Raw genomic sequence first — 14,849 nt, forward strand, 5'->3', positions numbered from 1 at the left:
TTTGCTTTAGTGGGAAGCCTGGCCATGTTTTAATGTGCGCTTGTCAAAGTGCTTGTGTTGCAGCTAGGACGCTTTCCTGGATCAAGCCCACGCAGCTTTCATGTTTGCAGAAAGGATGAAAATGCAACACATGCAACTGCTTTGTCTGAATTTCTGTATGTTTTTTTTTTTTCATGATCCTTTCCTACCCCCTCTGTCATTTCTATTTCAGCCAAATTCAGCTTTCTTCAAGCCAGGACACCATTAACACCAAACTGATGGAAAAAATTACCCTCCTTTTTTGCCACCTGCAGACAACGCTTCTCACGGCTGCTGTGTTAGAGAGGAAAGCAGCAGACAAGCGATAATTCTGGGCTGGAAATGTTGCAGGAGGAATCACTCCTCCAGGGTAGGAAGTGAAAAAAGGATTCTTGATATTTCAAGTGTAAATGTTGCAGAATGATCACACAGAAACACAGAATCAACTGGGTTGGAAAAGACCTCAGAGATCATCCAGTCCAACCCTTGGTCCGACTCCAGTCCATTGACTAGATCATGGCACTAAGTGCCATGTCCCATCTCAGTTTAAAAACCTCCAGGGCTGGTGAGTCCAGCACCTCCCTGGGCAGCCATTCCAATGCCTGACCACTCTCTCTGCAAAGAATTGCTTTCTAATAGCCAGCCTACATTTCCCCTGGCAGAGTTGAAGCCCATGCCCCCTTGTCCTATTGCTAACTGCCTGGGAGAAGAGACCAATCCCCACCTGGCTATAACTTCCCTTCAGGTAGTTCCAGAGAGTGAGGAGCTCACCTCTAAGCCTCCTCTTCTCCAGACTAAACAAGCCCAGCTCCCTCAGCCTCTCCCCATAGGTCTCGTGTTCAAGTCCCTTCACCAGTCTTGTTGCTCTTCTCTGGACCCGCTCCAGCACTTCAATGTCTTTCCTGAGCTGAGGGGCCCAGAACTGAACACAATACTCCAGGTGTGGCCTCCCCAATGCAGAGTACAGGGGAAGGATCACTGCCCTTGTCCTGCCGACCACGCTAGTTTGGATACAGGACAGGATACCGTTGGCCTTCTTGGCCACCTGGGCACACTGTTGGCTCATGTTGAGCTTCCTGTCCATTAGTACCCCCATGCCTCCTTCCCATCCACTGACTGTTTAAACTGAACAACTTCACCAAATTCTCAGCCGCTGGAGTTTGTGTTTTGACTCTGTGCACATGTTCCTTTGGTGAAGCGGTCATCACAACATGTTCCTTTGGGGCTTCAACATCTGGATGAGTTTTCCAGTCACCGGCATTGCATTCACCTGCACTGCAAATGACCTGGCTTTCTCCAGCTTGCAGCGGCCCCAGAAGCTGCTGTGCATTGGTTAGTGGATACATTTTCTTTCTGGGAGAGAGAAATTTCAAAAAGATATTTAAAAAAATCTATGCAATACTTCTGATTCAGATTTTATTTATCAAGTTAGCTTTTCCTCCAGGAAAGGCTCAAAATGGAGCACTTACCCCTTCAAGAAGAGTCATTTAATAGCTGGACCAGCGCTTGGAATTCACTTGAAGGCACTGACTAATTCAGCACATGGGCGAAACTGAAGTTCACTCATACGTGGTAACGCCTTGCTTTTTCCCACACTCATCAAAACCTTGTTTGCCTACTTCACAGATTCCCCAGGTATTAATAGCCACTAAAGAGACTTCAGAACAGAAAGAACTGTGCCCCGAGACTAAGAGGTTGCATTTGCATGTAAGAGAGAGGGGGGAGGTTATAAAAGGATCACTACCAAGTGCTGTAGATACTGTAGATACTTCTTCCAGCTGCCCTCCTACACAGCTGAAGCTTTCTCAGGCACATGGCACAGTCCAGGGCTTTCTTCTGGGCTGAGAACGTGGTTAAATCCTCGCAGGCACCACAACGTGGAATGGTATTTTAACCACATCAGGGAAGGCAGGATGGGTCTCCTAGGGCAGGGCTTTTTCACATGCGGTCCATGCACTACTGGTGGTCCCCAGCCTGCCTGAAGGTGGTCTGCAAAATTATTACAATTATAATACAAAAAAATGAAACTATACACAGTGCATTCCCACACCTGCAAGCCAGCAATCAGAAAGGAGGTTACATAACAGTAATAGGTAAATATTTTGAGTTTTATGTTCTGTTGATAGTTCATTCAGTGACGCTATGGTCCCCAGGTTTTGTTCTTTTTGATGAAGGAGGTTGGTGGAGGGTGCCTCGTTGCCCCATTTCATCTGGCACTGGGAACCTTGGCCAATACATGCTGCAAGAACCCTGCTCCTTGCCAGAATTTACCTGCAGCCAACCCCACATACCTATTCAAAGAGCCTCATTAAAGGACATACTTGCATAATCTCCCTTGTATGATAAGGAGCAGTGCCTACTTTCTATCTCACACCCAGGCCTCCAGACTTAGCCAGGCCTAAGGAAAGGACTATTCTGCCTAACCAGCTCTACCTGGAAGCGTAGACACATCCTGAGGACATGATACTATCAGTGTTGGGGGGGAGAGGGTGTGCCACAGGTACCCAGCAAAGCACTGCGACTGACAGGCTGATGTGGAGACAGCAATCGGAAAAAGGTGAGAAACACGGAACTCAGAAGTGTCTCTGTGCCTCAGAGGAGTTTCCTTTTTGGTTTCATGAGAATAAACCAAACCAAACCAAAACAACCTTAAACAACAACAACAGAAAACAAACATCCAACAAACATCCCCCCACCCCCACAATTCTTCAATTCTTTTGGCTGGAGTGACTTTGCTGTTTACCCTGGGAAGGATTTTCAAAAGGTGCTGCTGAAAATCGACTGAGGGAAGGCAGCTTGCCCACCTTCATCTGAACCTTGACCATGAAGCCTCTGGATTACCAGCTGAACCTCAAACAACTTGACCTGGCACCGCTGGAAGCCAGGAAGTCCAGAAGCCATACGTGGGGTAGACCTCTGCCCCCAGCTCTGATTTGTTCTTGATGAGATCTATAGGATCTCACTTAGCTAGACATACATTCATCCCTATGTGGATGCCCTTATTATAGATGAAAACACCTTTCTGGGGTTTAGTTTAGACCACTTTGGTGAAACCTAGAACTTTGGTAGAAAAACAAGAGCCTGGAGAAGCATTGGCCTTCCCAAGGAGCTTTGGTTGCATTCAGCGATGGGTGTGAAGGAAACTCATGGTTCCTGGGATGTTGCAGGCAGGGGGTTAATAAATCAATTGGCAGTGGGAATGTGGGAGGTAGCAGGGCTGTTTTTCCCTTACTTCTGGTGATCCAGCACAGGTCTGCACTGTTCCAGGAGATAATAGTAACTGGTCTTTAAGTTTAAACTGGAGAGATTCTTGCTTTCTGTCCTCATGGACCCTGGTTTAATAGTGCTGGTGGCAGGAGGGTGAGCAAACCTCCTGCTAGTTTCCTCTCCATTTCATGAAAAGCGGAGGCAGGCAAAGGTTAAGTGACTTTCCCAGGGTCATGTAGGAAATCGGTAGGGCAGGAGGCTGGTTGTTAGGACATCCTTTCTCCAGAATACGACAAGAGGTGGACCAGAGAAAGAACGGGACTTGCCCAAGGTTGTGAGATCATCCCAGATCCTGAGGCACTTGCCCTGGCAGCAAAATTATCACATACTTCCCGTATCTCCGCTGCAAGAGGTGAATGGGAAGGGGTGTGTGGGGGAAACAAGCCGGTTGCTATTAATTCAGCTGAGCTTGACTGGACATGCACAAGCAATCTGGAGAAGGAAATAGTTCTAGTTCTGTCTGGTTCAGTAGAAACTCCACCCACTGAAGCTTTCCGGCAGGAAATCGAGTTACAAACATTACATGATCTGAGCAAATTCTCATACACTGATCCTACCCTGGGGACAGGACACTTTTGTGAGCTGCTTATTGAGGCTGTAGCTTTAGATACCTTAACCCTTTCTGGAGTGTCACTCCGAGGGCATCACATCTTCTCGTGCTGGCCCGGCTGTGTGGATCACAAGCAAGAAGAGAAATGGATTTACAGCTGTTGGGGCCATTCTTCATCAATAAAGAAGTCCCGAAAGCTGTCTTTATGTGGAGGGAAGAAGGGGAGGGCTGGGGAGTCTTTCTTCTACTTGCTTTCCCTACTGAAAAACTGAGATCTGTCGACAATATGTTTCCTGGAACACCCTAAAGATGACCAAAAAACGTGTGGTTTCTGGCACCAGCCTGACTGTGCAAGTGAAACCTCTCAATGGAGAAAAGAAGAAAACTGTACTTGGACTGCTTCAGACCCATTGTTTTTTATTAGCAGAAATGCCTGAAAAACAATAGAAAAGCTGCCATCGTAAAAATTCACACCGACTACTTTAGTCAAGGGTTAAGATAAATCATAATCTGCATGTTAAATGCTAATAGCCCCAAGATTTAAAATGGAAAAACATAGGGAGGGAGATTTTCTTTTCACAGAATAGGAAGCAAAAAGCACCAGAGCTCATATTTTTCTCTTTATCCAATTACTAGTAACACAGACGAGTGTCTGACGCTGAGAAAGGAGGAAAGGTGGAAGCTGCCTGCGGTGATAGCAAGACTGTTTTTCACATGACGGCTCTTTCTGGGGACTCACAGCCGCTCGGCACAATGCTGGAGAATGGGGAGGTGGGGATGGCCCCTGCTAGCAGTGATTCCCACCAGAGACCTGGGTGTTTCGTGTCTCAGGTTTCCTTTTTGCTCCTCCAAGAAGCAGAGCATCTCCTGACGAAGGTCACGGCTTTGATCCCCACGGCTCGCTCTTGTGTTTGTGGATGGCCATTATTAGTAACACCGGTACTGCTGACTGCCCTTGTCTGACTGCAAGGCAGCAGGGGCAGGATAACAAAAGAAAATATAAATAGAGTCTTTTTTAAAAGCCTGTTAAATAGAGATAGACTTTTAGGGAGGAGAGAGAAAGAATGAGGCGTGTTACCATAGTAACTGCCAATGGTTTATTTAAGAAAGGGAAAGAAACAAACACCACAAAAAGGCGAAGTCAGGAGGAGTTGCAGATTGCTGAAGGGATCTGTCAGGATACGGACATGGAGGGGCCAGGTAAGAGCAGTGAGCTTCTCCTAAAGCTGTGCTGAAAGAATTCATACGTCTTGCGAAGTGTTCTGGAAAATGTTAACTGTGAAATGTGTGTTTCCAGTTAGGGAAACTGCGTTTCCAGCTTTTTGGGGAGAGGACGGTGGGAAGATGCATGAGAACAAATGTCAGATTGGTGAAATCATCAGGAGCAAAAGGTCACGTTACCTCTGTCCAATCTGAACCCACTTAGTGCAAAGCCCAGATCGTGCTTTTTGTTCTTTTTGATGTTAGAGGAATAGGGGAGGACACTCCTTTGTGTTGAAGTTGGAGGAATAATTTTTAATTATTATTATTTCTGTAGGTCCAGAACCAAATTCAGCCTTGGCATAGGTGCATCTGAGAAGTAGACACTATAGTGATTTTGATCCTGCTCCTCCGTCTGGATCAAATGTTTTGAAGACTTTACTCCTCTAAGTAGCTCTTGCATTTCTGTCTCCAAGTCAGGTCATTGCAGCAGGCAGAAGCTTCTTCACTTCTTCCTCCAAGCTCCCACTCCTTAAAGCAAGATCAAAGCAAGCTTTAATCATAGGATCATTTTGGGCTGGAAGAGATCATCTGCAGCGGAAAAAAAAGTGGCAAAGCCATGCAGTTTGCAAGGCGATTTCACAGGGTTCCTGGAAATGACCAGGAGATCAATTGGCCAAACAGATTGGGGCTCATGTCCTCTTCGTATATAAGTGGAGGGCGAGGAGCAGGGCTGCAAACTCCAGCTCAGAGCGACCTGAGCTTGCAGAAAGCCAAAAGCAGAGACACCTAAGGGCTGCCCAGAGCAGGTCTGACTGGCTTTAGTGGTCAGACGCGGTTCTGCACGGCTCCGGGAGCAAGACCTGCTCCCCTTCTGGGCAGAGCCTGCCCATGTCTGAGTCAGCCACAAGGGCTGGAAGCTCCAGCTCCATTTCTGACCTTTCCATCGTATCATGCTGTGGAACCTCAGGTCACCTCACTGCACTGGGTCTGCTTTTCCCACCTGTTGAGGCGAGGACCGTGTTTCAGAGGTGTGTAGTCTGTAAACTACCTGGGAGAGGGAATATCTTCCTGTTTGTTGGTACAGCGCTAATCAAAGTGGGAAGCTGATCAAGACAGGGCTTTCAGAGGCTACTATAATGTCAGCTATTAAAAACTGGACCAGAATGTCCTTTTCTGTGTGCATCAGCAAGATGGGAATCATCTTTATTGTTCCTTCTGCCTACATAGGAAAGCTCTCACCAGGTCAGGAGCAAATACCAATGACTGAAAATGCTGGCAGCTGTGGTGGACAACAGTGCTGTCTGCCTTCCCTTAACTCATCTGCTATCTTGCTTTACCCTCAAATGTTTTCGCTCAGATTATCTATTTCACAGGTAACTATTTGCATTAATTCTCCCCATGCCCAGGAGGCTGCATCCTTCCTGAAAACCGCCTGATGCTAAATACTGCTCATTCATGGGACAGTAAGATGATTTCTGCCCCAAAGAGCTCTTTAACACGAGAAAAGAAACAGCAGATGGAAAAGCAGGTGTGGTGGTACCCGGAAAAGCTGCAACGAGACTGTTCCACTCTTGACCTTAAAAGCTCAAAGACCAGAAGCAACTCGAAAGTCCCTGGGGCTGGGTTGTCTTTTACTGTTTTGTTTTTAATCTTTTAGTTTCTAAATCAATGTAAGGATTTCCCAGTTCCTGCCTCATAATTTTGAAAACCTCAGAGCTGGTACTACTGGAAGAGTTCAAACGGCAGAAGAGCCACAAACAGAGAACAAGTTTCCCTATGAGGAGAGCTAAGAATTTCAAAAAAATGTTAGTTTCTTCTAAAAACTGCACCAGCAACTTTGTCAGGGAAAGCAAAACAACTGCATAATCCTCCTGCCTCTCTGCAATGGAGAACAGACACCGTGAACTTTCCTATTTGCTTCATGATACAATGCAAAGCAATACTGTCTATATTCACACAACAGGGCAGGAGACTTTCTGTTGGGTTTCTATCAAGAGCCTCTTTCCTCCCAGCGAGAGGGAGGTGGGTCTTTTTAAAACTCTGGAGTGTGAGCTGAAAGCCCTATTTCTCCTTAGAGTAATCCAAAAGATAGTCCTTTATTTCCTTCTCCACCACCTCTCTGCTCAATGAGTGCATTGGAGTAGAAGTACCACAGCTCCTCCATGTTACCAAACCCCTAGATGAAATTTGATGCACAACTTTAAAGGCTGATGCCTCCATGAGCCCATTAGCACAGACACCTTTGCTGGGGGATGGAAATTATTTCATCCAATAAAGGCTGTAGGTTACCTAACTGAGGCCAGTTTTTGTGCAAAACCAAACCTACGTATGGCATATTTGTTTTTAGCTTTTGAGCTGAATTCTCTTCATTTTATCCCCCAGAGCAACAAGCGAATCAAAAATGGACTTCTCCACTTTCTGCCTTTTGCTGACCCTATGGAGAGTTATCCCATGTGCCCACCCATGCATGAGAAATTCAGGGTGAGCATTTTCGGAAGGTTTCACACAGCCTTTGATGTCTTCCAGCCTGGGAAACTGGTCCTCCTCCTGCTTCCCAGCTTGGAAGGTCTCACTGTGGTATCTGCAAGAGATAACGCTCCCTTTCGCTGTCAGCACTCCGGACCACTCTGACTGTTCTGTGGGACTGCAAAAGGGATATTTCCCTCCAGATATTGCAGAACGGTCCTTTCTGAGAGTCTGGCCCGCCTGCAGAACTGGGCAGTCCATGCCTCTCCTCTCCTCTCCTCTCCTCTCCTCTCCTCTCCTCTCCTCTCCTCTCCTCTCCTCTCCTCTCCTCTCCTCTCCTCTCCTCTCCTCTCCTCTCCTCTCCTCTCCTCTCCTCTCCTCTCCTCTCCTCTCTCCTCTCCTCTCCTCTCCTCTCCTCTCCTCTCCTCTCCTCTCCTCTCCTCTCCTCTCCTCTCCTCTCCTCTCCTCTCCTCTCCTCTCCTCTCCTCTCCTCTCCTCTCCTCTCCTCTCCTCTCCTCTCCTCTCCTCTCCTCTCCTCTCCTCTCCTCTCTCTCCTCTCCTTCTCACAGAGATTGAGTTATGCCAGGCTATGACCTAAGTGAAACTGCTGACGGTCACAGGGATTTGACTAATCTCCTTAGGTCGCTGTGAAATTTGTGATTCCTTCAGAATTTTTTTTATGATTTTTTTTTCCCTTCAGGCTAACTTGTGATGTAAAAATAAACTGAAGCCCACGGTGGGAGATTAATTTCCTCCCAAACTCAGGAAGGGCAGTCAGTCAACACAAGATCCTCCTGGCCCATCCCAGGAGGATGCTACTCCTGGATTCATTCCTGCAGACAGCTGCTGTCTGACCTTGCTGTAAGACTTCCTTCCCCACCGCTCTCCTCATAACCCTGATGTAGGCCCATGGGGTCTGACTACAACCCATGGGCACAACCCAAGACACTTCCTTCCCTCCCGAATCGCCTCTGCCTCAGAACCCTCTGCTAGCAATATTTCTGGGGGTAGGGAGCTGAAATGATAAAATTCTAATTTCTAGTCATTTTTGACCCACCTCCTAATGAAGGGAGAAATACCATCTCTCCAGGCATCCAACCTCCAGGCGATGATGAAGTAATTTTTCCTCTATCGTCTAAGTCTCAGAGAGCCTCTCTGCAGCCTGGCCATGTAGCCTTCTCCCAGGGTAACTGTGTCTTTTCGTTGTAGAAAACACCACTCCTCTGGTTCTCCCCACCACTCCTGCTGCCAGCTTGCCCTTGTCCTCTCCAGAACATGGAAGGGTTTGCACCATGCTTGTGATACACCCCTAGTTGACCAGCACGAGCTCACCTTTCCTGGTTCTCTGATCCTTCTTGACCCAAATGATGCTTAAGGGGGGATTCATTATACCTTATAAACCTCTGGAACACCCTGAAAAGTGTTGCAGTTTGGCATTGTGCTCTTGCACCTGAAACACTGAGGAAACACTAGACCCACCTTCCATATAGATATTTGTACATGGATCTTTGTGGTGAAAAAACCTCTGCAGACCCCTCGGTACATATGGTTGCTGCACAATGCTAGCATTAGTCAAATAATTAGGAACTGCTTTCTCACACAGATGCCAGAGCCCGGCTCATTTTTGCTGTGCTCCAGGGCTTCTCGTTTCTAGACATTCCCATGAATTAAGCTGAGCAAGCTGGCAGGGGAGAAATGCTCTCTGAATGTTGGCATGAAAAGCTCCACCACAAATTCAACTGTCATTGTCTGCCTGCTTTGAAAGTTTTAAGCCCTTCAATTAGGGAGAAATGACAATACCCAGAGTGGGATTCCTTTGCTCTTATTTTGGCATGTAAAACTGAGATGTCTGACTTCAGATGAACTAGTCATTGTTGGCTCCCTTTATTGACGGTGCAGAGAAATAGGAAGAACCAGAGTGTGATTCAATCTACAATAGTATCTGAGAGAGGTCAAATGAATCACAGACTGTGAAAGAAGCTGAAGCTGCGTGGCCAGACATAAGATTCTGCGTTTTAGATGCCTAAATTTAAGTGAGTTGAATTCCACTCCTGTGACTCAGGTGGTGGATCACAAAATGCGATGACAAGCTGACTACCCTGGTTTCATGACCTACCTCCAACCCTGCCTCTTTTTCCTGCCTGTGTAAAGGTGCAACACTGTCTTGTTGATTCATTTTATAGCCATCAGTGGCAGGACTATGCAAAGTAGCATCTAGCCGGCTGCTGAGCATGTGCTTGTCTTCTGAGGGAGCAGTAGAATCATCGAATTGTTTTGGTTGGAAGATACCCTAAAGATCATTGAGTTCAATTGTTAAACTAATGCTGTCATTAAACCACGGAATCATAGAATCATTCTGGCTGGAAGAGACCCTTAAGATCATCAGGTGCAACCATAACCTAAATCTAGCACTAACCCATGTCCCTAAGAACCTCGTCTACTCACCTTTTAAACATCTCCAGGGATGGTGACTCCACCACTGCCCTGGGCAGCCTGTGCCAATACCTGACAACACCTTCCATGAAGAATTTTTTCCTAATATCCAATCTAAATGTCCACTGGCACTACTTTAGGCCGTTTTCTCTAGGCCTAGACCATCAAGTGGTCTTACCTTGCATTTCCAGGCTGCTGTATTTTCTCTCCTCCAAGACAAGGCATTTTAGAATTAATAAAAGTGCTAATGGGTGAAGTCTAAGAAGCTCACGACTGCAATGGTGAGAGGTCAAGAACAAGCTGAGACCTCATGCTAGGTGGGGAATCTGGGGAAGAGGGCCTGGGAGAAGGGCAAGGAGTGGAATGTGGTGGAGACGAGCCTGTGAACGAGTCATTTCAAAGATGGAAAACACCTAGCACAAGGTAACATGAGAAAACCCTAGAATCACGGAAAATGGGCCTGAAAAATGGACTGGGAGGCAACATGCAATCTACCCCAGCACAGGAGGACACAGTCAGATTTCTAATGTAAATCAATGATAAAGAGGGGTGATTTTGCTAGAAGGGCATAGAGACACTTCTGCTTGTTTCCTGATGCTTTGAGTTTGCGTCCAGTGGTTCACATGGTTTATTGTGCAATGAGCAGCGTTGTCTCCCTGTGATCTGCGATGCTGGGGATTTTATTCTCACAGTGCATTACTTGAAGTTCTTCTAAAGTTTTCCCTAGATTTCCCTGGCTAGGTTATCCCTGGAAATCACCAGCTGGGAAGCAGGATTAGAAATACTTGGGTCCTCCTCCTCTGAACCTCAAGGGCATGTCATTGACACCACACTGCCCTAGGACCCTGTGTCCCCAGTGGGAAGCTGTTTCTCATTCCCTGTGATATGTGGCAGTGCTCTGCTTTTGACATCTGAAATAGATGTGCCAGACTGTGACAGGGAAAAGTGCCTTGGGCAGGGCAGACTGTAGAGAGCTGACAGGGACCAGACTCGCAGGATGGCTCATGGGTGCATTTTAGAATCATAGAATTATAGAATCGAAAAGACCCTCAAGATCATCAAGTTCAACCATAATCTGACTCTAAACTGTGTCCCTGAGAACCTCATGTCTGCATCTTTTAAACCCCTCCAGGGATGGTGACTCCACCACTGCCCTGGGCAGCCTATTCCAATGCCTGACAACCATTTCCATGAAAAAATGTTTCCGAATATCCAATCTAAACCTCCCCTGGCGCAACCTGAGGCCATTTCCTCTCATCCTGTCACTTGTTACCTGGGAGAAGAGACCAACCCCCTCCATGCTCCAAGCTCCGTTCAGGCAGTTCAGAGATCAGAAGGTCTCCCCTCAGCTCCTGTTCTCCAGCTGAACCCCCCAGGTCCCTCAGCTGCTCCCATCACACTTGTGCTCCAGCCCCTTCCCCAGCTTCGTTCCCTTCTCTCAACTCGCTCCAGCACCTCAAGGGCTTTTCTGTTGTGAGGGACCCAAAACTAACTCCAGTACTTGAGGTGAAACCTGTACTTCTCTTGGTTCTTCTGACACAGAAAGGAGAACAGGGCTCAGGGCTGTGCTTCTTTCTCTGAGCTAAGAACATGGAGAAACTGTGCACATGCCTCTGGGGATGCAGTTCCAGCTGTGCAGCTAAAATCATGGTACAGAGCAGGCACACAACGGTACTTACTGTAAAGGAAAGGACAATAGAATCTGGATAGGTGATGGTAGTGGTAGGTACCACTGTCTGGGAAAGGAAGATGGCCTTGCAACTGGTACTAACCCTGAATGACAGGCTCAAATTCAGATACAGAACCATAGAATCATGAAATCATCGAATAATTTGGGTTAGAAGGGATCTTCAAAGCTCATCCAGTGCCACTCCTGCCATCAGCAGGGACCTCTTCACCCAGCTCAGGTTGCTCAGAGCCCCGTCCAGCCTGGCCTGGGATGTCTCCAGGGATGGGGCATCCACCACCTCTCTGGGCAACCTGGGCCAATGTTTCACCACCTTCAGTGTAAAAAATTTCTTCCTCATGTTTAGCCTGAATCTCCCCTTTTTTAGTTTAAGACCTTTACCCCTTGTATTATCACAAGAAGTCCTGCTAAAAAATCTGACCCCATCTTTCTTATCAGCCCATTTTAAGTACAGAAAGACTGCAATAAGGTCTTCCCGAAGCCTTTTCTTCTCCAGGCTGAACACCCCAGCTCTCTCTGCCTGTTCTCACAGCAGAGCTATTCCAGCCCTTGGATCATTTCAGTGGCCTCCTCTGGCTCTTCTCCAACAGGTCTGTGTCTTTATGTATATATGTATGTATATATAACATGCTCAGTGAGAAGCCTCTGGTAGGATGGAATCCCTTGGTGCTGAGCAGTATACAGAGGCAGCCAAGTCTTCAGATGGGATTGGCAGCAGCCTCACAAGACACTAAGTCCTTCCCCGGCTAGTTCAATCGCTGTCTGTGGTTCTTGAGGTCCACCTGAACTCCTTCGCCCATGATCTAAGCCAGCTTCCCCCTAGAAATCATGGAGCCAAGTACATGCAGTCATTTGCTTTTTGTGCTTTATGTGCTCAGTGCTGGGAGACAAGGCCTGCTGGGCCAGGAGGCCGCTACATCCATCTTCTATTAGGACATCTTTAAAAACCAGAAAAGGCTTGCTTCTTTCATAAAGCCTAAGAGACCTTGAATACTTTAAATCATACTAGCTATTAGTACAACAATAATTAAATAATGATTAATGCTCCAGAGGGATGTGCTCAGTAGCTCCACAATCTTAATGCTAGAAATTGTCCCCTCCTTTCCGCTCATTACCCTGTTGTTGCTCGAATTAACCTTTGAACTACTGAACAGATCCTCATAATCCCAAAGAGATTTCCATGCCAGTCTGGTGGAGACTTATGGGAAAGAGCAATGCCTTAAATTGCAAGCTAGTTGGGATGGGAAAAACTCCTTTCCACTTCCTCATTCTTTGTAGCTTTGAGATACTGAATATTTGGTCTAAACATATGTTTGGCGGTGCGTTAGCCTGTGGTGATGCCTGAACTTTATCCTGGAGTACATATGGGGTGAGAGGAATATTATTCATCCGTACATGCTGTACCAGCTCGTGTGGGCACACCTTGTTTTGCCAGTGGGTGCTGAAGGCACGTAGAAGAAATTTGGATCCTGGAGGAATGGGTTGACCTCGCCTGAAGTGCTGATGGTTTGTGGTACTCCACACTATCAGTTTAACTTCAGTCATGTGAAATGTGCTCTGTTCTGGTGGTGCTGAGATGCTGAGTGCTTCGAGAAGTCAAGACTTTTTACCACATCTCATGGTGGGCAGCAAAAGGATCAAGGCACTCTGGAGGTCTGGGCTCTATGCCCAAGTGCTCTGCTCTGGGTGATGTGTCTTTAAAAGGCATTAAGATCCTGTTCTGAATGTTCTTGTCTCACACCGGTAAAATTTGAGTGGCTGTTGCTGGGATTGCTTTGCTAAGGGAGAGCGGGATCTGGCCCACAGGGAAGGCTGAGAAAACCACCTCCACCTGGAGGTGTGAGCCCAGGCAGAGGAGTTAAGCTGGCAGGAGAATCGCCCTGATGGAGGCAGTGAGTTGCACGCAGAGATTTGGAGCAGTTCAGACTGTGTGTTTGTGTCTCCCCCCGGTTCCCACGCCTCTGCACTTCCTTGTTTAGCCCAGGCCCGGAAGCAAAACTGCTGAAATGCAAGGAGGAAAGTTATTCTCATGGTGTTTCCAGCCCAAACAGAACCAGGAGGGAGAGAGGAAATCTTGTGAGAAAGCTTGACAGATTTCCAGCCCAGTCTCACTCAGAGCCATGGAGCTTCTGGTGCCTCATCTGAGCCTCTGAGTTCAGGGGTCTCACCGCATTTCCATGCACTGGGATGTCCCACAGCACTGGAGTGACAGCAATGCTGGTGTCCAGGACCTTTCTGCAGAGCCATGTTGTTCAGCTTTACTCTGCTCCAGCCCAGATTCAGTGTGGAGCAGTGGATTTCATAAAATAGAATCACAGAACCATAGAATCATTTCAATCGGAAGAGACCTTCAAGATCTTTGTGTCCAACCATAACCTGAATCTAGCACTAAACCATGTCCCTAAGAACCTTGTCTACAGGCCTTTTAAACATCTCAAGGGATAGTGACTCCTGCTGCATGTTCCCACTATGGATGAGGATGGTGAGGCTTCGGGGGACTTCTTAAAGACCAAGATGTTCCTGTCGGCTGTAATGGGAGATTAATATCTTCCTTTCTGGCAGCACTGCCTTCACACTTAGGCAGGGTATTCAGGAGATAGCCAGAGATTTTGATCAGGAAAGCGAGCTCAAAGTCCAGTGCTCAGCACTGGAACAGGCAATGGCACCAGACATCTAGGCATCTCTTCTCAGATATCTCCACATTTCCCCACATGAGACATGTGGTCCATCAGGGAAAGAGGCTGGATGAGGGGTCTGTCCTGGAGCAGCTTTTTTGAATGCAGTGTCGTAGAAGCTGGCACCACTGCAGCCTCTCCTGTCTTGCTGATGCTCCATCAGCTGTGCATCTCAGATGAGTCTTCCTGGATTCGTGGGAGCAGAGGGTGTCAAGGGGTATGATGGATGTTGCACCCAGGCACTGTCAAACATCATGCTGAGATGTGGTCAGAGCAAGAATCATAGAATCATTTGTTTGGAAGGGACCCTCAAGATCATCAAGTCCAGCCACACCCGACCCCAGCACTAAAACACTAAGAAGCACCTGCTGGTCCTTGGATGGTGCCTGGTGATGCCAGGATGGTCAGTTCTGGGCATTGCTATCTCACACAGTGCAAAACTCATTTCTGTTCTTCCTTAGGTCTTCTGGATGCCTGGTCTCATTTGTCTTGATTCCCCTCCCAGCAGCACTCTGTGTTGGTTAATTGCAGACTCTGTTTTTTTTAAAAA

This window comes from Columba livia, chromosome 2, assembly GCF_036013475.1.
Source record: "Columba livia isolate bColLiv1 breed racing homer chromosome 2, bColLiv1.pat.W.v2, whole genome shotgun sequence".
Lineage (NCBI taxonomy): Eukaryota > Metazoa > Chordata > Aves > Columbiformes > Columbidae > Columba > Columba livia.